The sequence below is a fragment of the Melanerpes formicivorus genome, unplaced genomic scaffold (genome assembly GCF_026170545.1).
Source record: "Melanerpes formicivorus ecotype bairdi unplaced genomic scaffold, bMelFor1.0.p_v2 SCAF_132, whole genome shotgun sequence".
Lineage (NCBI taxonomy): Eukaryota > Metazoa > Chordata > Aves > Piciformes > Picidae > Melanerpes > Melanerpes formicivorus.
Genome location: NW_027142484.1, coordinates 321,756 through 347,064, shown reverse-complemented (window position 1 = coordinate 347,064; position 25,309 = coordinate 321,756). Strand labels below are relative to the sequence as shown.

The 25,309-nt window shown below is 61.0% G+C and overlaps 1 protein-coding gene across 2 annotated transcripts in view; it reads left to right on the top strand.

Moving 5' to 3' along the window:
* The window catches only part of SHANK3 (SH3 and multiple ankyrin repeat domains 3), a 253,022-nt gene that overhangs the window by 107,994 nt on the left and 119,719 nt on the right, over positions 1-25,309 (top strand). The window lies entirely within an intron of this gene.

Below are 25,309 nucleotides of genomic sequence, written 5' to 3'. Positions count from 1 at the left end.
GGGGCGGGATGGCCCGGGTGGGGCTGTGGGGTCTGCAGCCTTGCTTTGAGGTTTGGAGCTTGTCCGTGGGGTCTTTAGTCTCCCCTTAGGGTCTGCAGCCTTGCTTTGGCGTTTGGAGCTTGTCCGAGGGGTCTGCAGCCTCCCCTTGGGGTGTGCAGCCGTGTCCTGGGGTCTGCAGTCTCCCCTTGGCGGGTACAGCCCAGCCATGGGGGTCTGCAGCCCTGCTTTGGGCTTTGGAGCTTGTCCGTGGGGTGTGCAGCCGTGTTGTGGGGTGTGCAGCCTTGCCGTGGGGTCTGCACTCTCCCCTTGGGGTGTACAGCCCAGCCATGGGGGTCTGCAGCCCTGCTTTGGGCTTTGGAGCTCGTCTGTGGGTCTGCAGTCTCCCCTTGGGGTCTGCAGGCTCGCTTTGGGGTGTGCAGCCCATCTGTGGGGTCTGCAGTCTCCCCTTGGGGTGTGCAGACTGTCAGTGAGGTCTCCAGCCTTGCTTTGGGGTCCACACTTTGGCTGTGGCGTCTGCAGCCTGGCTGTGGGGCAGCAGAGCCATGGGGTCCACAGCTCGCTCCAGCCCCCAGCTCCCTTGGTCAAGGCTGGGCCCCTCACTCACACCCTGGGGCTGTGGGGCCAGGGAGGCGGTGATCAGACCCTGGGGTTGCCCAGTGAGACCCTAGGTGTGGAGCTGGGCATGGGTCACAGGCTCTGATCTTGTCTGTGGACCCTGGGTCGTTGGTCCCATGCAGTGGCATGGGGCTGTGGGTGCCAGCATCTGCTGGGACCCTCGGGAGAAGTGGGCACCGCTCTGAGCCTTCATCCGTGGGGCTCCTGGGCACCACGGGCTCCCTGCAGGGATCCTTGCTGGGCTCCTGTAGGCTGCCTGCAGGGCTCGTCAGCGCCGTGGGGTTACCCACAGGGGTCCCCTGGGACCTCAGTAGGGCTCCCGTGTGCAAGCCCACCTCCGGTTGGGTGCTGGTGGCCGGGGGAATGTGGGCAAGGATGTGCTGCTTCCCCCAAAATCCAGCCAGGAGGCCTGGCAGCGCCGGACCCGCGGGCAGAGGGGGGGTGATGGCATTGCCGTGGCGTGGGGCAGCCTTCTCCAGGGCAGGCAGACCCCCTGGTGGGTCGTGCAGGCGGGGCTCGGAGGAGGCTTCCTCTGCCCGCGGGCTCCGCTCCACAGCTCGGCAGAGGAACTTTCAGGATCTTCTTTCATCTTGGTGCTGCTGCTGCTGCTGGCTCGGGCTGGAGCCACCAAGCTGAGGAGCTGCTTGGATGTGGGCTCTGGAGGGGGAGGCTGAGCTCGCTGCTCCTTGCGCTCTTCACAGCCGCACCAGACCTGGGAAGCTCTGAGCTGTGGGCACCAAAAGCTTGCCCATGGAGGAGGCAAGCCCCAGCAAGCCTGCTGGTGCCCTCACAGGGACAGGTTTTGTCCCCTGAGTGGAGGAGGAGGAAGAGATAGGCATGAGGTGGCTGTGAGCTTCCTGCAGCTGGACCTGGGGATGTGTGGGGATTCATGGGGTGATCGTGGGGCGAAGGTGCTCCAGGAGGCTGGAAGGAAGCGAGAGATGGACAGGGCTGTGGGGTCACAAGGGCTTTGCCCCTCTCTTCCCCCACCCCCCCTTACCTGGTGGTGTTTTCTATCCCATCCTTCTGTGTCTCCTCCAGCATTTGGCTCAGGTGTGGTGGTCCTGATGGCAGGGTGGGCAGCGGCCTCTCAGAGCCGGAGGGGCTCGGGTAGGTTTCTTCTGGTGTGGTGGAGAAGGCTCAGGAAGAGTTAAAAGGGAATCAGTTCAAGAGATGCTGCTGAGCCCTTGTGAGGCTGGGGACCATGGGTGGTGGTTGGGCAGGTGGCCCTTGGGGTGGTGGGGAGCAGCTGAGGCTAGATGGGGAGCGACAGGCTGAGCAGAGCTGCTGCTGGTGCTGCTTTGTCATCTTGGGTGGACTCGTGACTCCCCTGCAAATGGAGGCATCTTCAGGTGCTAGGGAGAGCCCTCCCCTGCCCAGCTGGTGGGGAAGGTCCCTGACTTGAGCTGGGCCTCTTCTGAGGGGGCTGCAGGGTCCTGGAGGATCCACCAGCTAGGTGGAGGAGCTGCCCAGGAGGGGAAGTGCTGCGGGTGGAAGGTGCCCAGCAGGGGAAGGTGGCAGGTGGAGGAAGTGTTGAAGCCTGGTGGGTAGGAGCAGAGGAGCTCTGGGGAGGGTGGGAGCTGAGCTGAGGAGTGTTGTCAGAGCCTGCTGGAGGCATCTGCCTGCTGAGCTGGGGAGATGTGGAAGGGCCAGAGGGACATCTCTGAGGGCTTCTGGCTGAGGGAGAAACCCCTCTGAAGGTGCAGCTGTGAGGAGCTGCCTGCAGGCAGGAATGTGCCGTGGGGAGGGACTTCCTTGGGGAGGGAGCGCTGGTGTGGGGCTGCTGGTTTCCAGCCCTTCCACGTGGGGAAGCTGCTTGCTTTTGGGTGGCTGCTGCTCCTGCCTTGCTCTCCATCCCAGCGCTGGAGGATCCAGAAGGGGAGTCTCAGGGTCACTGAGTCAAGTCCTTGGTCCTGCAGGGCTGTGCTGGTTCCTGGTGGACTGGTCAGGTTCCACCTGTAGAGCCTCTGGGGCTTTCCTTCTGCTGTGCTGCAGGAGGCTGCTCTAGAACCTTCCAGGCTTCATCTCTTTCTAACAGAGCTCATGGCTGCTTTGGTCATTTCTTGGACACAGTAGGGCTGGGAGACATCAAAGCCCTGTAGCCAGGGGCTCCTTGGAGAGGGTTTGAGGCTGCTGCTCCTCTGCTAGGAGATGAAATTGCTGAGTCATGAGGGCTGCCTGCCAGCCCTGCTCCACTGACCACCCAGCAGGGCTCTGCTGGGAGACCAGTGACCCATGGAGGCTGCAGAGCATCTCCTGCTGCTCCCTGTCACCGTGGGCCCTCCAGCTCAGCTGTGCTGTCCAGGGTGTCCTCTGCAGCAGCAGCAGCCAGGCTGGGAGCCTTCAGGAGCCTGAGCTCCTGGTGCCTCACTCTGGGTTCTTGTAGCCCTTGGGCACCAACTGTTCTTGCTTTCATCTGAGGAGCTCTGAAGAGCTCCCCTGGGGACTGAAGTGTGGTAGAAAACTGCCTGACTCCAACATCTGCTGAAAGCTGGGCTGTGGAGGTGTGTAAATGTTGGACCAGGTGAGGCTTGGTGTCCCTTCCAAGCTGGCATTCTATGGTCTTCTGCAGCCCTGAGCTCCTCAGAGGGGATTAGAAACCAGGGGGGGTCCCACCAGGCCTTGGGGAGCTGGAGGCTCTTGTCCCTGTGGTGGAGGAGTGCTGGCAGATGGCTTTGCATAGCTATCCCCATCTGCTGTGGAGTGTTCCTGTGCACTCTGCCCTGCTGAGGCCACAGCTGGAGCCCTGGGGCCAGTGCTGGGCTCCCCACTTCCAGAGAGACTGGGAGCTGCTGGAGAGAGTCCAGGGGAGGCTGGGAAGATGCTGAGGGGCCTGGAGCAGCTCTGTGAGGAGCAAAGGCTGAGAGCCCTGGGGCTGAGAGCCTGCAGAAGAGCAGCCCCAGAGGCATCAATGCTCAGCAGGAGCTGAAGGAGCTGTGTGGGGCAAGAGGCTGGGGCCAGGCTCTGCTCAGTGGTGCCCAGGGACAGCACAAGGGCTAAGGGACAGCAAGGGGAAGCCAGGAGGTTCCGTCAGGAGCAACTTGTTTGGTGTGAGGGTGCTGGAGGCCTGGAGCAGGCTGCCCTGAGAGGTTGTGGAGTCTCCTTCTGTGGATCCTTCCAACCCCCCCTGGCCATTGTGCCCCTGGGCAAGCTGCTGTGGGTGCCCCTGGTGGAGCAGGGGGGGTTGGACTGGCTGAGCTCCAGAGGTCCCTTCCCACCCCAGCATGCTGGGATTGGGGGCTCTCCTGTGGCATGGCTTTACCAAAGGTGCTTTGTGCTCACTGGGCAGCCAAGCAGAAAGCATCAGAGCTGGGTGGCTGAGGTGGTTGGGTGCTGTGGGAGCTCTGCTGCTTGTCCTGTGGTCACTGTCTGCAGGTTCAACAATTTGGGGGGGACACTAATGAGAGGTTCCTGAGCCAGGAGCCTCTTGTGGTGATCAGGAGCTTTGAAGAGTGAGTTGTGGCAGAGGAGGAGGACAGGAGGCTGCTGCTGAAGGACACAGGAAGGTCCATGGTTGCTCCTTCCAGAGTGTTCTCCCAAGGGCAGATAGACACCCAGTTGTTCCTCCTCTCTGGTTGCTCCCTGCTCCATCTTCAAGGCACTTCAGCATTTGCAACCAAATGTGCCACATGTGTGGAGGGGGCTTCAGGGCCAAGCTGCTCAGGCAGTGGCAGCTGAGGGTAGGGGAAGCAGCCAGCTGGACAGCTCCTGGAGCTTGGTGCTCCTGCCCGGGGTGTCACCTGCCACCTTCTGGCTAAAGAGGAGTGAGAAGGTGGCTGTGGGAGGGCTGTGGTGGGAAGAGGTGGTGGAGCTGTGTGGAGCAGGAGGTGCTGGGCTGGGAGGGATGCTGTGGGTGCTCAGGAAACCGTGGGGACGATGGGGGTTGTAAGCACCTGAGATGGAAGCGGGCTGCAGGGTCAGTGGACATGGTCCTCTCCTGTTTGCTGTGCCTTTGGGCTTGTTTTCATGGAAGCCCAGGATGGTTGGGGTGGGAAGGGACCTTTGAAGGTCATTTTGAAAGGGCCACTCAGCAGGGACATCTGCAGCTAGAGCAGCCTGCCCAGCCATGCCTGGAGCGGTTCCAGGGACGGGGATTCCACCGGCACTGAGCGGCTGGGCCAGCTGGAGCTGCATGTCCTGACCTCTCTCGGGTCCCTGGGAGTGCCCTTGCTGTCAGGAGCCATCTCGTCATGTCCTGGGGTAGAGAAGTGGCCTCTGCTGGGTTATAAATACGTGGCTCTTCAGTCTGAAGTGTTCTCCTGCTCAGGTGCTCCAGGGAAGCTCAGGGCTTTGTTCACTCCTCTTCTCCATCCCATGCCTGGCTGCTCTGCTCCACTCATGCTGCTGTGGCCTTCAGCACGGACTCAAGAGAGTGGGCTTGGCTTGGAAGGGACCTTGAGACCATCTGGTTCCATGGGCAGGGACACCTCCTGCTCAAGCAGGTTCATGTGCTCCATTCTTTGCATCTTCTCCAGCAGTTAAGCTTTTCTGCCTCTGCTCAACCTTTCTGCTCCTCCCTAACCCAGTTTGGTTTCTGGTGCAGTTAAATAGGTCTTGGGTGGTGTCCAGGTAGATCATAGGATCATAGAATGCTTTGGAAGGGACCCGCAAAGGTCACCCAGTCCAATGCCCTGCACTCAGCAGGGACATCCTCCCCTGGTTCAGGTTGCTCAGAGCCTTGTCCAGCCTCACTGTGAATATCTCCAGGGATGGAACCAGTGCCAGTGTTCCACCACCCTCAAGGTGCAGAACTTGTTCCTCACATTCAGTCTAAATCTGCTTTGCTGTAGTTTGAAGCCATTGCTCCTCATCCTGTCCCTGCAGGCCTCTGCAAACAGTCTCTCTGCAGCCTTCTTGGAGCCCCTTCCGGTACTGGAGGCTGCTCTTAGGTCTGCCTGGAGCCTTCTCTTCTTCAGGCTGAACACCTCCAGCTCCCTCAGCCTGGCCTCACAGCAGAGCTGCTCCAACCCCCTGAGCATTTTCATGTCCCTCTGCATCAGGTCCATGTCCTTCCTGTGCTGAGGGCTCCAGAGCTGGATGCCGCCCTGCAGGTGAGGTCTCCCCAGAGCAGAGCAGAGGGGCAGGATCCCCTCTCTCCATCTCTGGCCACACTGCTTTGGATGCAGCCCAGGCTGCCCTTGGCCTTCTGTGCTGCAAGCTCACACTGCTGGCTCCTGCCCAGCTTCTCACCCATCAGCATCCCCAGGTCCTTTTCTGCAGGGCTGCTCTCAGTCTCCTCACCCCCAGCCTGTGCTGCTCTCTAGGATTGGCCTGAGCTAGGTACAGGACCTTGCCCTTTGCCTTATTGAACCTCCTGAGCTTCTCCTCAGCCCAGTTCTGCAGCCTGCCCAGGTGCCTCTGGATGGCACCATCCCATCCTTCAGCCTCCTCACCCACACCTCTCAGCTTGGTGCCATCTGCAGTCCTGCTGAGGGTGCCTCAGCCTGTCTGTTGATGTCATTGATGGAGCTATGGAACAGCAGTGGTCCCAGCACAGGCCCCTGAGGGACACCACTTGTCACCCAGCTCCAGCTGGCCCTTTGGATCTCTCCTTGCTTTGGTGGTTGCAGATAAGAAGGTGGTAGGATTTGTACCTTCTGCTTTGCTTCCTTCAAAGCTCAAGAATGTTAAACATTCTCCCCTCCCTGGAGGTGTTCCAGGCCAGGATGGATGAGGCCTTGAGCAGCCTGGGCTGGTGGGAGGTGTCCCTGCCCCTGGCAGGGGCTTGGCACTGGATGCTCTTGAAGGTCCCTTCCAACCCAACCCATTCTGCGACTGCACTCCCTGGTGCTGGCCATCACAAAGCTGTGTGGCCCCAGCAGCTCCAAGAGGCCAGTTCTTGGTGGGGAGTGTTGAGCTGGGCCTGAGCTGTCACCTGCTGGTGCTTGGAACAGACCTGGCCCACAGGAGCTGTTGGGAGGGCAGTGCTGTGGAGCAGGAGGTGTCTTCCAGTCAGGGCATGCTGGGGGTGGCCTTGGCTTGCAACCACCGCAGCACTGTGACCTAGAGAGAGGAGTGCAGGGGGACTTCAGCTCTGAGCACCCTGCAGCTGACCAGAGGTCTCCTGGGTGTGTGTGGCAGCTGGGCAGCCCTGAGCTGCAGGGGCAGGGCTGGGGTTGGGGCTCTGGGCGTCAGCAAGGGGCAGCCAGCAGGACCCGTGGGTCCATGAGCAGGGTAGGACACTTGGGAGGGGAGAGAAAGGCAGGCAGCTCCTCAGAGCCCTGCAGACCTTCTGGAATGCTGCTTGTGGAGTGCCATCAGTCAAGGATGAGGAAGGTCAGCTGGGAGCTGAGGAGGATGTGGCGCTGGGGGAGAGGTGTCAGAACCGACCCGAGCGCAGAGAGGAGCCGGAGGATCCCTGAGGAGGTGTGCAAGCAGCCAGCCCTCTCTGGTCATTAAGAGCTCCCACCTCCTGCCATCAGAAGCTCTATTTTTAGACATCCTCAGCACTGCCTGCAAAATTGGCCTGGCCTCAGATGTTCTCCCTCAGCTTCAGGTGTCATGGTTGCCACAGAGCGGGCTCTGCGGGTCCAGGTTCCCTGGTGTCCCCTGGAGGGAGCAGCTTGGGGGCCTGCTGAGGGCTCATGCTCTGGGGGGCAGGGCAGGGAGCTGACCTGGGACACCAACCCCAGCCCCACATCTCCAGCTGTGTGCTGCCATCAGGGGCTTGTCTCCAGAGCTGCTGTACAGAAGGCCCATGGCCTCCTGGGGGGCGTGAAGGAGAGTGTGGGCAGCAGGGCAAGGGAGGTTCTCCTCCCACTCTTCCCTGCCCTGCTGAGGCCACCTAGGGAGCCCTGGGGCCAGTGCTGGGCTCCCCAGGTCAGAGAGACTGGGAGCTGCTGGAGAGCGTCCAGGGGAGGCTGGGAAGATGCTGAGGGGCCTGGAGCAGCTCTGTGAGGAGCAAAGGCTGAGAGCCCTGGGGCTGAGAGCCTGCAGAAGAGCAGCCCCAGAGGCATCAGTGCTCAGCAGGAGCTGAAGGACCTGTGGGGGGCAAGAGGCTGGGGCCAGGCTCTACTCAGTGGTGCCCAGGGACAGCACAAGGGCCAAGGGTCAGCAAGTGGAAGCCAGGAGGTTCCATCAGGAGCAACTTGTTTGGTGTGAGGGTGCTGGAGGCCTGGAGCAGGCTGCCCTGAGAGGTTGTGGAGTCTCCTTCTGTGGATCCTTCCAACTCCCCCTGGCCATTGTGCCCCTGGGCAAGCTGCTGTGGGTGCCCCTGGTGGAGCAGGGGGGGTTGGACTGGCTGAGCTCCAGAGGTCCCTTCCCACCCCAGCATGCTGGGATTGGGGGATTTGAAGACAACTTTGTCCACCACTCCCTGTATGGCTGCTGGGGGCTCAGGGGATGGTGCTTGGCACCAGGCTCAGCCTTGTCTATATGTTGGGGGTAGGGAACCATCCCTTGGCATCTCCTTGGGTGGCTCTGTGCTCACTAGGAGGAGAAGTTGACAGCAAGCCCATGGTGCTGAGGCTCCCTCTCCGTGGTGCTGAGGCTCCCTCTCCGTGGTGCTGAGGCTCCCTCTCCGTGGTGCTGAGGCTCCCTCTCCGTGGTGCTGAGGCTCCCTCTCCGTGGTGCTGAGGCTCCCTCTCCAGCTTTGTTTCTGTGGCTGAGTTTCTGTCAGGCCCTCAGTGCTTAGGATGAGCTTGGGGTCACTGGAGAGCTTCTCCTTCATAGCAGGGTCAGGAAATTTGCTTTCTGTTCCTCCTGGTGGTGTCTCCTGAGGAGGTCATCCTGAAAGATGGGCAGAAGCCAAGCTGCAGCTGGGTTGCTGGAGCCTGGGATGAGAATTACACAACCTCTTGGGACCTGTCAGAAGTCCTTCTTTCTGCTCTGCTCCACTTCTCCACCTCAGCCTAGGAGAGGATTTTTCCACCCTGTTGCAGGTCACCAGCGTGGTTTCTGGCTTGGTGGAGCTCACCCAGGCCAAAGAACCCACCTGCAATCAAGGTGTCCTTGGCCAGAAAGTCTCTGCTGAAGAGTTTGGAGATGAGAAAGCCCAGAAGAGGAAGGGAGGGCTAGAGGCAGTGTCAGGAGGAGCAGCAGCAGGAGCCTGGTTTCTGTGCCATGTGCTCTGAGCTGCTGTGGTCTACACTTCACTCTCGGCCCAGGGATGCAGCTGCAGAAGTCCTGCTGATGAGGAGCAAACAAATCATGGGATCAGGGAATGCTTGAGGCTGGAGAGACCTTTAAGATCAAGTCCAGCCACTGACCCGGCACTGCCAACCCATGGTCCTCAGCACCACAGCTTTGAAAGCCCTCCAGGGATGGGGACTCCAGCACTGCCCTGGGCAGCCTGGGCCAGGCCTGGACAAGCCTCAAGGGGCAGAAATTGTTCCTCATGGCCAACCTCAACCTCCTTTGAGACAACTTGAGGCCATTTCCTCTTGTCCTGTCTCTTGTTCTTGGGAGAAGAGACCAACCCCACCTGGCTCCAAGGTCCTTGCAGGGAGCTGTAGAGAGCCAGAAGGTCTCCCCTCAACCTCCTTCTCTCCAGGCTCAACCACCCCAGCTCCCTCAGCTGCTCCTCACAAGTTCTCCAGACCCTTCTCCTTCTTCTCCAGACCCTTCCACAACTCTCTTGCCCTTCTCTGGACCTGCTGCCCCTCCATGTCCTCCTGGGAGTGAGGGACCCAAAACTGAGCCCAGGATTCCAGGTGTGGCCTCAGCAGTGCCCAGTGCAGGGGGACAATCCCTGCCCTGCTCCTGCTGGCCACACCATTGCTGATCCAGGCCAGGCTGCTGGTGACCTTCTTGGTCACCTGGGCAGCCCCTGGCTCATTTAGATGTTGCTGCTCAAGGTACCCCAGCCCTGGAGGTGAGGTTGGCACCTGAAGGGATGCCGGGTGCTGGTGCATGGAGCTCAGCTGTTGGTGCTCAAGGTACCCCAGCCCTGGAGGTGAGGTTGGCACCTGAAGGGATGCAGGGTGCTGGTGCATGGAGCTCAGCTGTTGGTGCTCAAGGTACCCCAGCCCTGGAGGTGAGGTTGGCACCTGAAGGGATGCAGGGTGCTGGTGCATGGAGCTCAGCTGTTGGTGCTCAAGGTACCCCAGCCCTGGAGGTGAGGTTGGCACCTGAAGGGATGCAGGGTGCTGCTGGGGAGTTTCCTGGTGCATGGAGCTCAGCTGTTGCAGCTCGGGAGGTGAGGCTGACACTTTAGCAGCTTGCTCTGAGGTGGAGCTCTGTTGTTGGACTGTCTGGGGCTCCTTCTGCTGGCACAGAAGCTGGTGAGATCATCTTGAGTCTTCAGCTTGGGGGAGCAGCTTGCCAGCAGCAATCTGAAGCCTGACAGTGACAGCTTGCAGCCACGTGTGTGGGTTCAACACGGACCCTGGTCTGGCACCTCTGAGATGCTGCTGCCTGGGACTCTCCAGATGATGCCTCATGGTCTGCTCCAACTGGGAAGGGCTGGGCGGGGGGAGGGAGTCAGCCTTGCTCTGCCTGGGCCTCACCTTTGTCACGATCCGTGGCCTCAGCTCTGTGTTTGGAGCTTCTTGTCACCTTCCTTTGCTCCCCAGCTGCCTGTCAGAGGCAGCATCTACCAGAAGGCCTTCAGCATGAGTGTGGGGAGACTCTGGCACAGGCTGCCCAGGGAGGCTGTGGCTGCCTCCTGCCTGGGGGTGTTGAAGGTCAGGCTGGATGAGCAGCTGAGTCTAGTTGAGAGGTGTCCCTGCCCGTGGTGGGGAGGCTGGAGGGGATGAGCTCTGAGATCCTGTCCAACCTGAGCCATTCTGGGATGCCCTCCAGGGAGTTTCTGGTTGATGGAGTTGGTTGGTGCTGGGTTCATGCAGCATGCCCACGGGCTGGGGGCTGCCTCCAGGGAGCTGTTGGGAAGGGAGGGCTGAGGCTGAGCTGGGTCCCGAGGAGGGCTCAGCTCTGATCCAGCACAGGAGCTGCACCCAGGTCACAGCTTTTGGATCCCATGCCAGGGAGGCATGGAGGTATGACCCAGCTGAGCTTTGGGAAGCTGAGGAGGCGCTGAATGGCTTGAGCAGGCCCTGGCACAGGCTGCCCAGGGTGGTGCTGGAGTCCCCATCCTTGGGGGGCTTCAGGAGAGCTGAGGCCAGGGCAGGTGGGGCCAAGGTGTAATGCCCTGGTGGTGCTGGGTTCCTGGGTGAGCTCAGGAGGTCAGTTCCAACACAGACAAGTCCCTGAGGAGCTGCTTTCTGAGGTGGTGCTGAGGAGGATTTCCTGTCCCTTCTGATGTGGGCAGGCTGTGGATGTAGTCTACCTGGACCTCAGCAAGGCCTTTGACACTGTCCCCCATAGCAAACTCCTGGCCAAGCTTTAAGCCCCTGGCTTGGACAGCAGCACTCTGAGCTGGGTTAGGAACTGGCTGGAGGCTGAGCCCAGAGAGTGGTGGTGAATGGTGCCACATCCAGCTGGCAGCCAGGCACTAGTGGTGTGCCCCAAGGATCAGTGCTGGGCCCCATGCTCTTTAACATCTTTATTGATGATCTGGATGAGGGCATTGAGTCCATCATCAGTAAATTTGCTGATGACACCAAGCTGGGGGCAGGAGTTGATCTGCTGGAGGGTAGAGAGGCTCTGCAGAGGGACCTCGACAGGCTGGACAGATGGGCAGAGTCCAAGGGCACGAAATTGAACACATCCAAGTGCCAGGTTCTGCACATTGGCCACAACAACCCCATGCAGTGCTACAGGCTGGGGTCAGAGTGGCTGGAGAGCAGCCAGGCAGAGAGGGACCTGGAGGTACTGGTTGATGGTAGGCTGAACATGAGCCTGCAGTGTGCCCAGGTGGCCAAGAGGGCCAATGGCATCCTGGCCTGCATCAGGAACAGTGTGGCCAGCAGGAGCAGGGAGGTCATTCTGCCCCTGGACTCTGCACTGGTTAGGCCACACCTTGAGTCCTGTGTCCAGTTCTGGGCCCCTCAGTTTAGGAAGGAGGTTGACTTGCTGGGAGGTGTCCAGAGAAGGGCAACAAAGCTGGGGAGGGGCTTGGAGCACAGCCCTGTGAGGAGAGGCTGAGGGAGCTGGGGTTGCTTAGCCTGGAGAAGAGGAGGCTCAGGGGAGCCTCCCTTCAGGTTGTTGTAGCCAGGTGGGGGTTGGTCTCTTCTCCCAGGCAAGCAGCACCAGAACAAGAGGACACAGTCTCAAGCTGTTCCAGGGGAGGTTTAGGCTGGAGGTGAGGAGGAAGTTCTACACAGAGAGATTGGCCGTTGGAATGTGCTGCGCAGGGAGGTGGTGGAGTCACCATCACTGGAGGTGTTCAGGAGGAGACTTGATAGGGTGCTTGGTGCCATGGTTTAGTTGATTAGGTGGTGTTGGGTGATGGGTTGGAGGCAATGATCTTGAAGGTCTCTTCCAACCTGGTCTGGTCTGGTCTGGTCTGGTCTATTCTATTCTATTCTATTCTATTCTATTCTATTCTATTCTATTCTCTACATTGCCTCTGGGCCCTGGGGGGGTAAGCTGTACCCACAAGAACATCTCCTGCTCATCAGGAGCACAGGACTCAGAGCTGAAGGTGGTTGAGCTGCCCCATGCTTGCCCCATGCTTGCCCCATGCTTGCCCCATGCTTGCCCCATGCTTGCCCCATGCTTGCCCCATGCTTGCCCCATGCTTGCCCCATGCTTGCCCCATGCTTGCCCCATGCTTGCCCCATGCTTGCCCCATGCTCTCTAGGAGTTCATAGGCCTGGAGGACAGGAGGACCTCCTCCACTGAGCTGGGGGTGGGCCAAGGGGAGGCATCTTCAGAGCAACCTTGGGCACCACAGGTGAGAAGGGAGAAGTTTAGCTTGGGAGGGATCCCCCAAGGCAAGTCCTTAGGTCAAGGTTTGTGTGTGTGGCTCCTGGTTGCTGGTGCCCACCTCTTGCTTTTTGGACCTCCCTGGGCTTGCTGCTTCAGGGCAGGAGCTGCTGGGTGAAGCTGACTGCTGGCAGAAAGCAGACCTGCAGTGATTTGGCTTCTGGCCTCGTCTGGAGGTTGAGACAGCAGCTGGAGATGAGCCAGGGGTGTGCCCAGGTGGCCAAGAAATCCACCAGCAGCCTGGCCTGGATCAGCAATGGTGTGGCCAGCAGGAGCAGGGCAGGGATTGTCCCCCTGCACTGGGCACTGCTGAGGCCACACCTGGAATCCTGGGGCCAGTTTTGGGCCTCTCACTCTCAGAAGGACATTGAGAGGCTGGAGCAGGTCCAGAGAAGGGCAATAGAGCTGTGGAAGGGTCTGGAGAAGGAGGAGAAGAGTCTGGAGAACTTGAGAGGAGCAGCTGAGGGAGCTGGGGTGGTTGAGCCTGGAGAGAAGGAGGCTGAGGGGAGACCTTCTGGCTCTCTCCAGCTGCAAGGAGGCTGCAGCCAGGTGGGGTTGGCCTCTTCTCCCAAGAGCAAGGGACAGGACAAGCTCTCAGCTTTCTGCAGGCTGTGGATCCCTCAGCAGACAGCTGTGGGGTGTTTCTACAAGCCCCTGTGCCCTGCTGGCTGGTGGGACCCTCCCTGGGTGTTGGAGGGGGTTTGGCAGTCAGTATGCAGACCACCCTTGGAGTACAGGATGGGTTCACCTCCTGGTGCCATGTCAGAGCTGGCTCTCCCTGCAGCCATGAAGGGAATGTGGGGTTGGGATGGGGCTGGAGATGACCTCTAGAGAGGAGCTGCTGGAGTCTGGGGAGGAGGGGGGCAGGGACCATTTTGGTGCCTTTCCTTGGATGCTCCTCATGTCAGATGCTCTTAGGTGTGCACCAGGCTGGCATCTGTCCCTCTGCTTCTGCCAGAATTAGAAGAGGCTTCATTAATTCAAGGCAGCATCTCCTGAGCCTCTCCTCAGTGTGACCTCAGCAATGTCCCAGTTCTTTTCTCTGTGGCCATGGGGGGGGACCCAAACCTGCCACTGGAGCAGCAGGACTTGGGGCTGAGCTCCCAGGCTGTGCTTGCAGCAGGGTTGGTGTAGCACCACGGTGTCTATCAATGCAGCCTGGGGGAGGAGGGGAGAGGAAGCAGCTCTGAGGAGAAGGACTTGGGGGTGCTGGTGGATGAGAAGCTGGCCAGGAGCAGGCAGTGTGAGCTTGCAGCACAGAAGGCAAATCACAGCCTGGGCTGCATCCAAAGCAGCATTGCCAGCAGAGCCAGAGAGGTGATTCTGCCACTTTGCTCTGCTCTGCTGAGACCTCACCTGGAGTGCTGTGTGCAGGTCTGGAGCCCTCAGCACAGGAAGGACATGGAGCTGATGGAGAGGGTCCAGAGGAGACCATGCAAATGATCAGGGGTTGGAGCTGCTCTGCTACAAGGACAGACTGAGGGAGCTGGGGAGACCTAAGAGCAGCCTGGCAGTACCTGAAGGGGGCTACAGGAAGGATGGGGAGAGACTGCAAAGGGCTGCAGGGACAGGACCAGGGGCAATGGCTTCAAACCAGAGCAGAGCAGATTTAGATTGGATGTGAGGAACAAGTTCTGCACTATGAGGGTGGTGGAACGCTGGCACAGGTTGCCCAGGGAGGTGGTTGAGGCTCCTTCCCTGGAGATATTCCAGGAGAGGCTGGAGGAGGCCCTGGGCAGCCTGATCTAGTTGGGGATGTCCCTGCTGACTGCAGGGGGTGGGACTGGATGAGCTTTGGGAGGTCCCTTCCAGCCAGACCATTCCATGGCTCCCCAAGGCTCCCCATGGCTCCCCAAGGCTCCCCATGGCTCCCCATGGCTCCCCAAGGCTCTCCATGGCTCTCCATGGCTCCCCAAGGCTCCCCATGGCTCCCCATGGCTCCCCAAGGCTCCCCATGGCTCCCCAAGGCTCCCCATGGCTCTTGTCTTCTGCTGGCTGTGTGGGGTGTGTGTGTGGGCAGCTCTGCAGAGCAGCTCAGCCACATGGCTGGCTCCATGCTGCTGTTGTCTTCAGGAGCTTGCTGGTGCAGGTCAAGCCAGGGGACTGCTTCCTGCTCTCCTGCCTTGCCTTCTCTCCTTGCTTTTTGGATCTGGTGCTTCATTTTGGCTTAGCTGGGTAGAGAGCACCCTCATGAAGTGCAGCCAGGGCAGGTGGAGGGTCCTGCCCCTGCAGAACCCCTGCCCCAGTGCAGGTGAGGGGTGACCTGCTGGGAGGCAGCTCCAGGGAGGAGGAGCTGGCAGTGCTGGGGGACACCGAGTTGCCCAGGAGCCAGCAATGTGCCCTTGTGGCCAAGAAGGCCAAGAGTCTGCTGAGGGGGCATGGAGGAGAGTGTGGCCAGCAGGGCAAGGGAGGAGCTGCTCCCCCTCTGCTCTGCCCTGCTGAGGCCACAGCTGGAGCCCTGGGGCCAGTGCTGGGCTCCCCAGGTCAGAGAGACTGGGAGCTGCTGGAGAGAGTCCAGGGGAGGCTGGGAAGATGCTGAGGGGCCTGGAGCAGCTCTGTGAGGAGCAAAGGCTGAGAGCCCTGGGGCTGAGAGCCTGCAGAAGAGCAGCCCCAGAGGCATCAATGCTCAGCAGGAGCTGAAGGAGCTGTGTGGGGCAAGAGGCTGGGGCCAGGCTCTGCTCAGTGGTGCCCAGGGACAGCACAAGGGCCAAGGGACAGCAAGGGGAAGCCAGGAGGTTCCATCAGGAGCAACTTGTTTGGTGTGAGGGTGCTGGAGGCCTGGAGCAGGCTGCCCTGAGAGGTTGTGGAGTCTCCTTCTGTGGATCCTTCCAACCCCCCCTGGCCATTGTGCCCCTGGGCAAGCTGCTGTGGGTGCCCCTGGTGGAGCAGGGGGGTTGGACTGGCTGAGCTGCCAACCCCCCCCGGCCATTGTGCTCAAGTCCTTTCCATCTCCTTGCTGGGCAGCAGCACAGGGGGGACACTTGGGCTGTGTCTGCTGGGGGTGCTCCTTCAGCAGTGGAGTTTGCTCTGCTGGCCTGGCCTGGCAGGAGCTTGCAGGGTGGTGTTTGATGAGGCCATGAGGGGCTGGGGAGTCCAGGGGTGGTGTCCTGGCATGGTGTGGTCAGAAGGTGCAGGAGCTCAGACCCCTTGGAGCCTCCAGCAGGCAGTGCCCCTGCTGAGCTGTGGTGCCAGCTGTGCTCCACTTGTGTCTCTTCTGCCTGGCTCTGTCCCACCTGTGCCATCTTCTCTCTCTCCTCCCACGCTGCGCAGCAGACCGGCAGCTTCGCCACCTGGGTAACTATCAGCTGCTTGTGCCCTGCCCCTGCTCCTCAGCCTTCCCTCTGCCTCCTTGCCATCTCCTCTGTAGAGCACCAGAACCCTTCTGGGGACTCCTCTTGTCCTCCCCTTCCCTTGGCTTCTCCTCTTTAGAGCATTAGAACCCTTCTGGGGACTCCTCTTGTCCTCCTCTTCCCTTGGCTTCTCCTCTGTAGAGCACCAGAACCCTTCTGGGGACTCCTCTTGTCCTCCCCTTCCCTTGGCTTCTCCTCTGTAGCCTGGATGGGGTTGGGGTGTGGGTGGAAGATGTGATGGGACCTTCCCTTCCCACCCTGCTGGTTTCTCCCCCCCCAGTCCCTAAGGTTTCCCTGGTGTAGGGCTCTTGAGGACCAGCCAAGTAGGTGTGCATCCCTCCTGTGGTGTCTGGTGGGAGCTGTGGGGAGGAAGAAGTTCTCTGGAGACAGGAGGGTCTCTGAAGGGCTGGGGAGAGGACCCCCCAGCCCCCCAGCTCCCCCAGCCCCAGCTCCCCCAGCCCCCCAGCCCCTGCCTCCCCCACCCCCTGCTTCTTCTGCAGGAGATGCTGGGAGCTCCCAGCCACTCTTTGGGCTCTTGGGCCTTGCTTGGTTGGGTTTTCCACGCCAGGATGCAAGGTCTGAGCTGGCTCAGGAGGGGCAGGAGCCACACAGGCTGCAGACCCAGTCCCATGGGCTGTGAGGATGTGCCTGGAGAGCTGTGTGGGGAGCAGACCTGCCCCCAGGGGTGCTGTGTGCCACCAGCACCTCCGCCTGCACCCAACACCACCTCCCTGGGGGAGCTTGGAGTTGAGGGCCACCCAACCCAGCAGCCCTCTGCAGTGCCTGCAGGGGAAGCTTACCCCAGGCTGGTGTCCAGCCCCTTCCTTCAGCACAGCTTGGGGAAGGTGGCTTCAAACCCAGGCCTGGCTCCTGCTGCTGAAGCCAGCTGCTTGGTGGCACAGGAAGCTCTAGGGGAAGGTGCAATTGGCCTCCTCCTTGCCCTGGGGCAGTGGTGGGCTCCTGCCCTTATGGTCACAGGGCAGAGTGGGCAGCTGAGCAGCTCCTGGGCTTTCCTAGGCTTGCTTCTCCCCCCTGTGGCATCTGCTGTGGCCCTGGCATGGGAGGCCAACCACAGCTGCCCACCCTGGAGGAGGGGCAGGAGGGACACAGCTTCCTGGGGGTGCTGTGCACGGACAGGGAGGCTGTGGCTGCCCCCTCCCTGGAGCTGTCCAGGGCCAGGCTGGATGAGGCCTTGAGCAAGCTGGCTGCTGGCAGGGGTCCCTGCCCAGGGCAGGGCTTGGAACTCACAGTATCACAGAATCAGCAAGGTTGGAAGAGACCTCAAAGACCATCAAGGCCAAGCTGTCACCACAGACCCCATGACTAACCCATGGCACCAACTGGATGAGCTTCGAGGTCCCTTCCAACCCAGCCCAGCCCGTGGTTCACTCCAGGCTGGGACACAGCAGGGGCAGCCCAGAGGAGGCCCAGGAGCATTGTTTCCTCTTTGGGATGGAGCAGGAGCTGTGTGCCCAGGGGAGCCAGGGGCACTGTGTGGCCTCCAGGCCTGGCCCTGCAGCTCTGGGGGCAGTGGCACCGAGCCTGGCTTCCAGCCTGGCTTCCATGTAGGGCTCCCTGCCAGGGGCAGAGAGCTGCTGCTGCCAAAGCTGAGTGTCCCTGCCCTGCAGCCCCAGCTGGCCCTGGCTGAGGCCATCCCTGAGTGTCCCTGCCCTGCAGCCCCAGCTGGCCCTGGCTGCCTGGCTGAGGCCATCCCCCAAGACTTTGCTTGCTTTGAGAGCCTGAGAAAACCTTCTGGAGGTGAGCCCCCAGCTGGGCTTCAGCTCAGCTCCAGGCCTGGCTGGAGCTTCTCCTGCAGAGGGTGGAGAGCCCCAAGTGCTTGGGTGTTGGAGGAGTCACCTAAAGAGTTAAGTGCAGGCACAGCAGAGCTTGCTGGAAGCAGAATGTGAGCAGCAGAAGCTGGCAGCTCCACCACCCTGATCGATGCTGCTGCAGGCCCCTGCCAGAGCTGCTCTGGAATGCTCCTGGCTCTGCTGATGCTGCCCGGGGGCCTGCCTGGGCTTTGCTGACTCACAGCAGGGCTCTGCCACACCTTGGGCTGCTTGCCTGGGGTGGCAGGAGGAAGCTCCTGCTCCGTGGGGAGCACCCCAGCAGCCACACTGAGGGGCTCTGGTTGCCTGGGGTGGCAGGAGGAGGCTCCTGCTCCGTGGGGACCAACTTGCCGACACTGTGTCCTGATGGAGGTCATTTGTGGACCTCCTCTGCCTGTCTGCTGCTTTCTTGCCCTCCCCCCTTGCCTTCTTGCCCTCCCCCCTTGCCTTCTTGCCCTCCCCCTTGCCTTCTTGCCCTTCCCCCCTGCCTTCTTGCCCTCCCCCCTGCCTTCTTGCCCTCCCCCCTGCCTTCTTGCCCCTCCCCCCCGCCTTCTTGCCCTCCCCCCCGCCTTCTTGCCCTCCCCCCCGCCTTCTTGCCCTCCCCCCTGCCTTCTTGCCCCTCCCCCCTGCCTTCTTGCCCCTCCCCCCTGCCTTCTTGCCCTTCCCCCCTGCCTTCTTGCCCTTCCCCCCTGCCTTCTTGCCCTTCCCCCCTGCCTTCTTGCCCTCCCCCCTCTGCCTTCTTGCCCTTCCCCCCTGCCTTCTTGCTGTTCCTTGAGCCTGGCAGGGCTGGCTGGAGATGCCAGCACCAGGGCTGAGTCAGTGGCTGCAGGGCTGCTTGGGCTGTGCCAGCTCCACCACCCAGTGCCAGCAGATGTGGCAGGGCACAGGAGATCAGCCTGGGGAGGAGGAGCCTGAGGGGAGACCTCCTGCCTCTCTACAGCTCCCTGCAAGGAGCTTGGAGCCAGGTGGGGCTTTGTTTCCTCCTTCTCAGGATGGAATGAGAGAAGCTGGCCTCAGGCTGCCCCAGGGGAGGTTGAGCTTGGCCATTTTGGGCCATGGGGAACAGTTTCTGCCCCTTGAACCTTGTCCAGGCCTGGCCCAGGCTGCCCAGGGCAGTGCTGGACTCCCCATCCCTGGAGGGGTTTCAGAACTGTGGTGCTGAGCGCCATGGGTTGGTGGTGCCCTGGCAGTGCTGGGCTGGTGGTTGGGCTCCAGGAGCTTCAAGGTCTTCTCCAACCCAACACATTCTGTGCTGTCCTGCTCACACCTGGGGGGGCTTGACCCTCTGGGGTGGATCTGGGGGCACCCCCTGCCCTCTGGGGTGGATCTGTGAGGATCCTCTGCCCTCTGGGGTGGATCTGGGGGCACCTCCTGCCTTCTGGGGTGGATCTGTGAGGATCCTCTGCCCTCTGGGCTGGATCTGGGGGCACCCCCTGCCCTCTGGGGTGGATCTGTGAGGATCCTCTGCCCTCTGGGCTGGATCTGGGGGCACCTCCTGTCCCAGGCCAGGCTCCCTCAGCTGGGCAGTGTCTCAGGGCTGCAGCTCCCAGTCCCTGCCAGCTCCTGCTCCTGCAGGGCTCCTGGGGGTGGGCTCGGTTGAGTGAGCCCATGGAGGAGTGCCACCAGCTGGCCCAGCCTCCTGGCCTCCTCCTGCTGTGCCTTGAGGGCTTCCCCCCCTGCAGCTCCTTGGTGGGCAGGCAGCAGCCAGGGGATTTCCTGAGCTGGGGGACTCCTCCTCCAGGAACCACCACAGCTTGCCTGCGGCTTGGCAGGGGGCTGGAGCTCCTCCTGCAGCTCTCCTGGCTGCCAGCCTGGCACTGCTGCCACAGGTGGGAGCTGGCTGAGAGCTCTGCTGCTCCCCCATGCCCCAGATCTGGAGCAGCTCTTGCTGCTGCTGCCTTGCCCCCAGCCACAGGCAGCCTGGGAGCCCTGCAGCCATCAGCAGGTGGCCTGGGGTTGAGCAGCCACGGGAGGCACCAGCAGAGCTCCCAAGTGCCCCCTGCAGTGCTGGGGCAGCTCTGGAGACCTCAGCACAGACAGGGCCTGGAGCACCTTCCAGCCTTCCCAGCATAGCCACCATCCCCTCCAGCATGCAGGAGAGGGGGAGAGGTCCACTGACTTCTTCTGCCATGGCTTTAGGTGGTTTGATGGCCATGGGGCTCTTAGGCTGACATCTGGCCACCAGCAGCTTGCAGGTCTTCGCCAAGAGGAACAATTGTGTGAGGTGTTTGCCCCTGAGGGTGGTGAGAGCCTGGCCCAAGTTGCCCAAGAGAGGTGGGAGCACCTCTGGCACCATCTGAGTTGAGGTTGGTTAGGGGTCTGAGCTGTGTGCATTGAAGGTGAGCAGCATGGGGAGGCACCACCAGAGCTGCAAAGTCCTACCTGCAGTGCTGGGGCAGCTCTGGGGTCCTCAGCACAGCACAGACAGGGACCTGGTGGAGCAGGGCCAGAGGAGGCCACAGCCATGCTGGAAGCCCTCTGCTGTGGGGCCAGGCTGGGAGAGTTGGGGTTGTTCAGCCTGGAGAAGAGAAGGCTCCAGGGAGACCTTCTGGTGGCCTTGCAGTGCTGAGCTGAAAGCTGGGGACAGAGTTCTGAGCAGGGCTGTTGTGCCAGGAGCAGGGGTGAGGATTTGGCACTCAGAGAGGGAGCTTCAGAGTGGAGAGAAGGGAGAAATCACAGAATCACCAAGGTTGGAAGAGACCACGTCCAATCCCTTTTTGAACACCTCCAGGGATGGGGACTCCACCACCTCCCTGGGCAGCACATTCCAATGGTGAACGACTCTCTCAGTGAAGAACTTTCTCCTCACCTCCAGCCTAAACTTCCCCTGCTGCAGCTTGAGACTGTGTCCTCTTGTTCTGGTGCTGGGTGCCTGGGAGAAGAGACCAACCCCTTCCTCACCACAACCTCCCTTCAGGTAGTTGTAGAGAGCAATGAGGTCTCCCCTGAGCCTCCTCTTCTCCAGGCTAAACAACCCCAGCTCCCTCAGCCTCTCCTCACAGGGCTGTGCTCAAGGCCTCTCACCAGCCTTGTTGCACTTCTCTGGACACGTTCAAGTGTCTCAATGTCCTTCTTAAACTGAGGGGCCCAGAACTGGACACAGTACTCAAGGTGTGGCCTAACCAGTGCAGAGTACAGGGGCACAATGACCTCTCTGCTCCTGCTGGCCACACTATTCCTAATGCAGGCCAGGATGCCATTGGCCCTCTTGGCCACCTGGGCACACTGCTGGCTCATGTTCAGATGGCTGTCAATCAGTACCCCCAGGTCCCTTTCTGTCTGGGAGCTCTCCAGCCACTGTGACCCCAGCCTGTAGCTCTGCATGGGGTTGCTGTGGCCAAAGTGCAGCACCTGGCACTTGGATTTGTTGAATGCCATCCTGTTGGACTCTGCCCATCTGTCCAGCCTGTCGAGGTCCCTCTGCAGAGCCTCTCTACCCTCCAGCAGATCAACTCCTGCCCCCAGCTTGCTGTCATCTGCAAATTTGCTGATGATGGACTCAATGCCCTCATCCAGATCATCAGTGAAGACGTTAGAGAGCACAGGGCCCAGCACTGATCCCTGGGGGACTCCAGTAGTGACTGGCCACCAGCTGGATGTGGCACCATTCACCACCACTCTCTGGGCTCAGCCTCCAGCCAGTTCCTAACCCAGCTCAGAGTGCTGCTGTCTAAGCCATGGGCTGACAGCTTGGCCAGGAGTTTGCTGTGGGGGACAGTGTCAAAGGCCTTGCTGAAGTCCAGGCAGACTACATCCACAGCCTGCCTCACATCCACCAGGCAGTCACCTGGGCATACAAGAGATCAGGTTGGAGAGGCAGGAAATGTTTGCCCTGAGGGTGGTGAGAGCCTGGCCCAGGCTGCCCAGAGAGCTGGGAGCTGCCCCATGCCTGACACCATCCCAGGTGAGGTTGTCTGGGACTGTGAGCAGCCTGCTCTGGTTGGGGATGTCCCTGCTGCCTGCAGGGGGTTGGACTGGAGGAGCTTTGGAGGTCCCTTCCCACCCACCCAGGCTGTCCCTCACCTCTCCCTGTCTCAGTGCCAGCTGCCATGAGCCCTACTGAAGGATGCAGTGCCAGGAGACCTCCCAGAGGATCTCCATCAGGTCCTGTGAGCCACCTTGGCAGGAGAGGGCACTGAGCATGGGCAAAGGGCTTTAGAGCATGAGCATGGACAGCAGGAGACGACCTCCTCCACCCCCCTTTGGTTGTGGCCACGCTGTTGGAAGCTCCTTGGTGGCACTTCTGGAGTCTCCTCTGCTGGCAGCAGCCCCTGGGGCAGGGCTGGGGCTGCAGAGCCCTGGTGAGGGTTTCTGGGAGCCAGTGAATTGCCTCCCTTCTGCCAGGCCCTGCTGGCTCTTGATTGGCAGCACTGGGCACAATCACTGCTTAATTAGGGCATGATGAGAGCCTGCTGGGGGCTGAGCAGCCACAGGATGGCAAGCAGCAGCTGCAGGGCTGGGGTGGTGCAGCTCTGCAGGCTCTGCTCAGCTTGCCTCCCAAGCTGCTGTTGGGGTGATGGATGGACCCCTCCCCCCCTGCTCCCCACCCCGTGCCCCCCAGAAGCTCCTTCTGCCTCCAGGCCCCAGCCCAGCAGCAAAGCTGCTGCAGGTGAGGAGCAGAGCTGGGGCCTGAGGAAAGCTGCAAGACCTTGAGCCACCTCTGCAGTCCCCCCAGGGCTCTCCTGGGCTCCCGGGCAGGTTCAGGAGCTTAAGGTTGTGACCAGCCTTGGGCTTTGGTAGCCTCTTCCCAGGCAGTTCTGGAGCAGCTTGCTGAGAGGAGCCCTCCCCACCCCTCCTGCCTGCTGCTCTGGGCAGTGCTGCTCCTCACTGGGACACCTCTGCTGGGTGCCACCAAACCAGGTCCTTCTCTGCCTGCTCACCAGCTCCCTTGCCTGCTCAAGCAGATCTTGTTCCCAAGGTGTGGTTAGCAGCAGACATGGCATGGACATCACCGCCAGGCCAGCCCTGGAGAGGAGTCCTCCAAGAGGCCTGAAGTGGCCATCACCACCAGGGCAGCCTGTATTTGGTGTCCTCCAAGTGGCATGAAGTGGCCATCCCCACCAGGGCAGCCTGCATTTAGTGTCCTCCAAGAGGCCTGAAGTGGCCATCCCCACCAGGGCAGCCTGCATTTAGTGTCCCCCAAGAGTCCTGAAGTGGCCATCACCACCAGGGCAGCCTGCATTTGGTGTCCTCCAAGAGGCATGAAGTGGCCATCACCACCAGGGCAGCCTGTATTTGGTGTCCTCCAAGTGGCATGAAGTGGCCATCCCCACCAGGGCAGCCTGCATTTAGTGTCCTCCAAGAGGCCTGAAGTGGCCATCACCACCAGGGCAGCCTGCATTTAGTGTCCCCCAAGAGTCCTGAAGTGGCCATCACCTCCAGGGCAGCCTGCATTTGGTGTCCTCCAAGAGTCCTGAAGTGGCCATCCCCACCAGGGCAGCCTGCATTTGGTGTCCTCCAAGAGGCATGAAGTGGCCATCCCCACCAGGGCAGCCTGCATTTAGTGTCCTCCAAGAGGCATGAAGTGGCCATCACCTCCAGGGCAGCCCTGGAGAGGTGTCCCCCAAGAGGCATGAAGCTAGGCAGGGCAGCAGTGCCCCAGGGCAGGAGGGTGCCAGAGCCTTGCTGAGCTGGTGCCTTGTCTGCTGCTGGGCCATGTGCTGTGTGGGGCCAAGGGCAGAGTGTCCTGCTCTTGGCACTGCCTGTAGGAGCTGCTGCCCTTCCAATCTCATGGTGGATCCCATCTGCTCCTGGGGACTTCTGGTGGCCCCAGGCCTTTGAGCTGAGCTGCTTGGAGCTGCCTGCATCTGAAGGTGCCAGATGGTGCAGCCAAGGGTGGTCAGAGCCTGCTCCTTGCCCTGCCAGCTGCCTCTTTGTGCTCCTTCTAAACTTCTTGAGCAGGCAGTGAGGTTGGGGCTGGCCAGGGAAGGAGCAAGGAGCAGCTTGGGTGCTGCCCATCTCCTGTGGGGAGGAACCTGGAGCAGAGCAGAGTGGGGCAGACCTGTGCCTGAGGGACAAGGTAAGGAGGCAGCTTCTGGATTGCTCTGGGCAAGGAGCAGCCCCCAGGAGAGGCGCAAGCCAGGGCCACCACGGGTTGGCTTTCTCCTCTTCCTTCATTTCCTCCTGCTCTGGGAGGCTGTGGAGGAAGGGGGAAGCTTCAGGAGGAGCAGAGGTGGTAGGAGCAATCCTGGGGGTAGGGAGAGTCCTGGGCAGCAGTGATGGTGGTGGCCCCCCTGAAAGGTTGTTCTTGGTGGGACCTGGAGGCCTGGCAGGTTGGAGGGAGCTGCTTTGTGCTGTGCAGCAGAGAGGCAGCAGGACCTGCTCATGGAGCTGAGGGCTGTAGGGGCAAGCAGCAGAGGAGCTGGCAGTGGACACCTGGAGGTGGCCAAGGGACACCTGAAAGAGCTGCTGGGGTGGTCCTGTGTGGAGGGTCTAAGGGGTTGAAAGGCTTTGGGCTGAGTGGAAGGAGCTCTGGGGAGGCTGTGGGCAGGGCTGTGTCACCTGGAGCAGCACTGCAGCTGGGCACTTTCCACAGCACCTCAAGGATCTCTCTCCCAGGGCTTTCTCCAAGGGGAGAGGTTTGCAGTGGGCTGGGCAGGAGCTCTGGAGGTGGAGAAGAGCTGCAGTTGGCCTGGGGGGAATGCAGGGGCAGGTCACAGAATCCCTGAATCCCAGCATGGGGAGGGGGGAATGGACCTCTGGAGCTCAGCCAGTCCAACCCCCCCTGCTCCCCAGGGGAACTCCCAGCAGCTTGCCCAGGGGCACAACATCTGGGGTGGGGGGGTTGGAAGGTCTCCAGAGAAGGAGATTTGGTGGAACCTGGTGGATCAAGCAGGAATGTCTGCCTTGGATGTGAGAGGAGAAGGGAGCCAAGGGGCCAGCCCTCAGGAATGGTTGGGAGAAAGCCAAGATGATGTCAGCAGCTGCTGTGGGCTTTTCCTCCAGCATCCTGCAGCAGTAGCTGGAAGGAGCCTTGTAGGCAAACCCAGCTCCACTTGGGGCTTCTTCATCCAGGTGATGGAAGTCCAGAATCACTTCAAGATGACAGGCTGGAGAGGTGACCCAGGGGAACCTCATGAGGCTCACCAAGGGCAAGTGCAGGGCTCTGCACCTGGGCTGAACAATCCTCACTGTCAGTACAGACTGGGGGAGGAGGGGAGGGAAAGCAGCCCTGAGGAGAAGGACTTGGGGGTGCTGGTGGATGAGAAGCTGGCCAGGAGCAGGCAGTGTGAGCTTGCAGCACAGAAGGCAAATCACAGCCTGGGCTGCATCCAAAGCAGCACTGCCAGCAGAGCCAGAGAGGTGATTCTGCCACTTTGCTCTGCTCTGCTGAGACCTCACCTGGAGTGCTGTGTGCAGGTCTGGAGCCCTCAGCACAGGAAGGACATGGAGCTGATGGAGAGGGTCCAGAGGAGACCATGCAAATGATCAGGGGCTGGAGCTGCTCTGCTGAGGGAGCTGTGGGTGTTCAGCCTGCAGAAGAGAAGGCTCCAGGCAGACCTAAGGGCAGCCTGCCAGTACCTGAAGGGGCTCCAAGAAGGATGGAGAGAGACTGCAAAGGGCTGCAGGGACAGGACCAGGGGCAATGGCTTCAGAGCAGAGCAGATTTAGATTGGATGTTAGGAACAAGTTCTTCCCTATGAGGGTGGTGGAAGACTGGCACAGGTTGTCCAGGGTGGTGGTTGAGGCTCCTTCCCTGGAGATCTTCAAGGTGACGCTGGAGGAGGCCCTGGGCAGCCTGATCCAGTT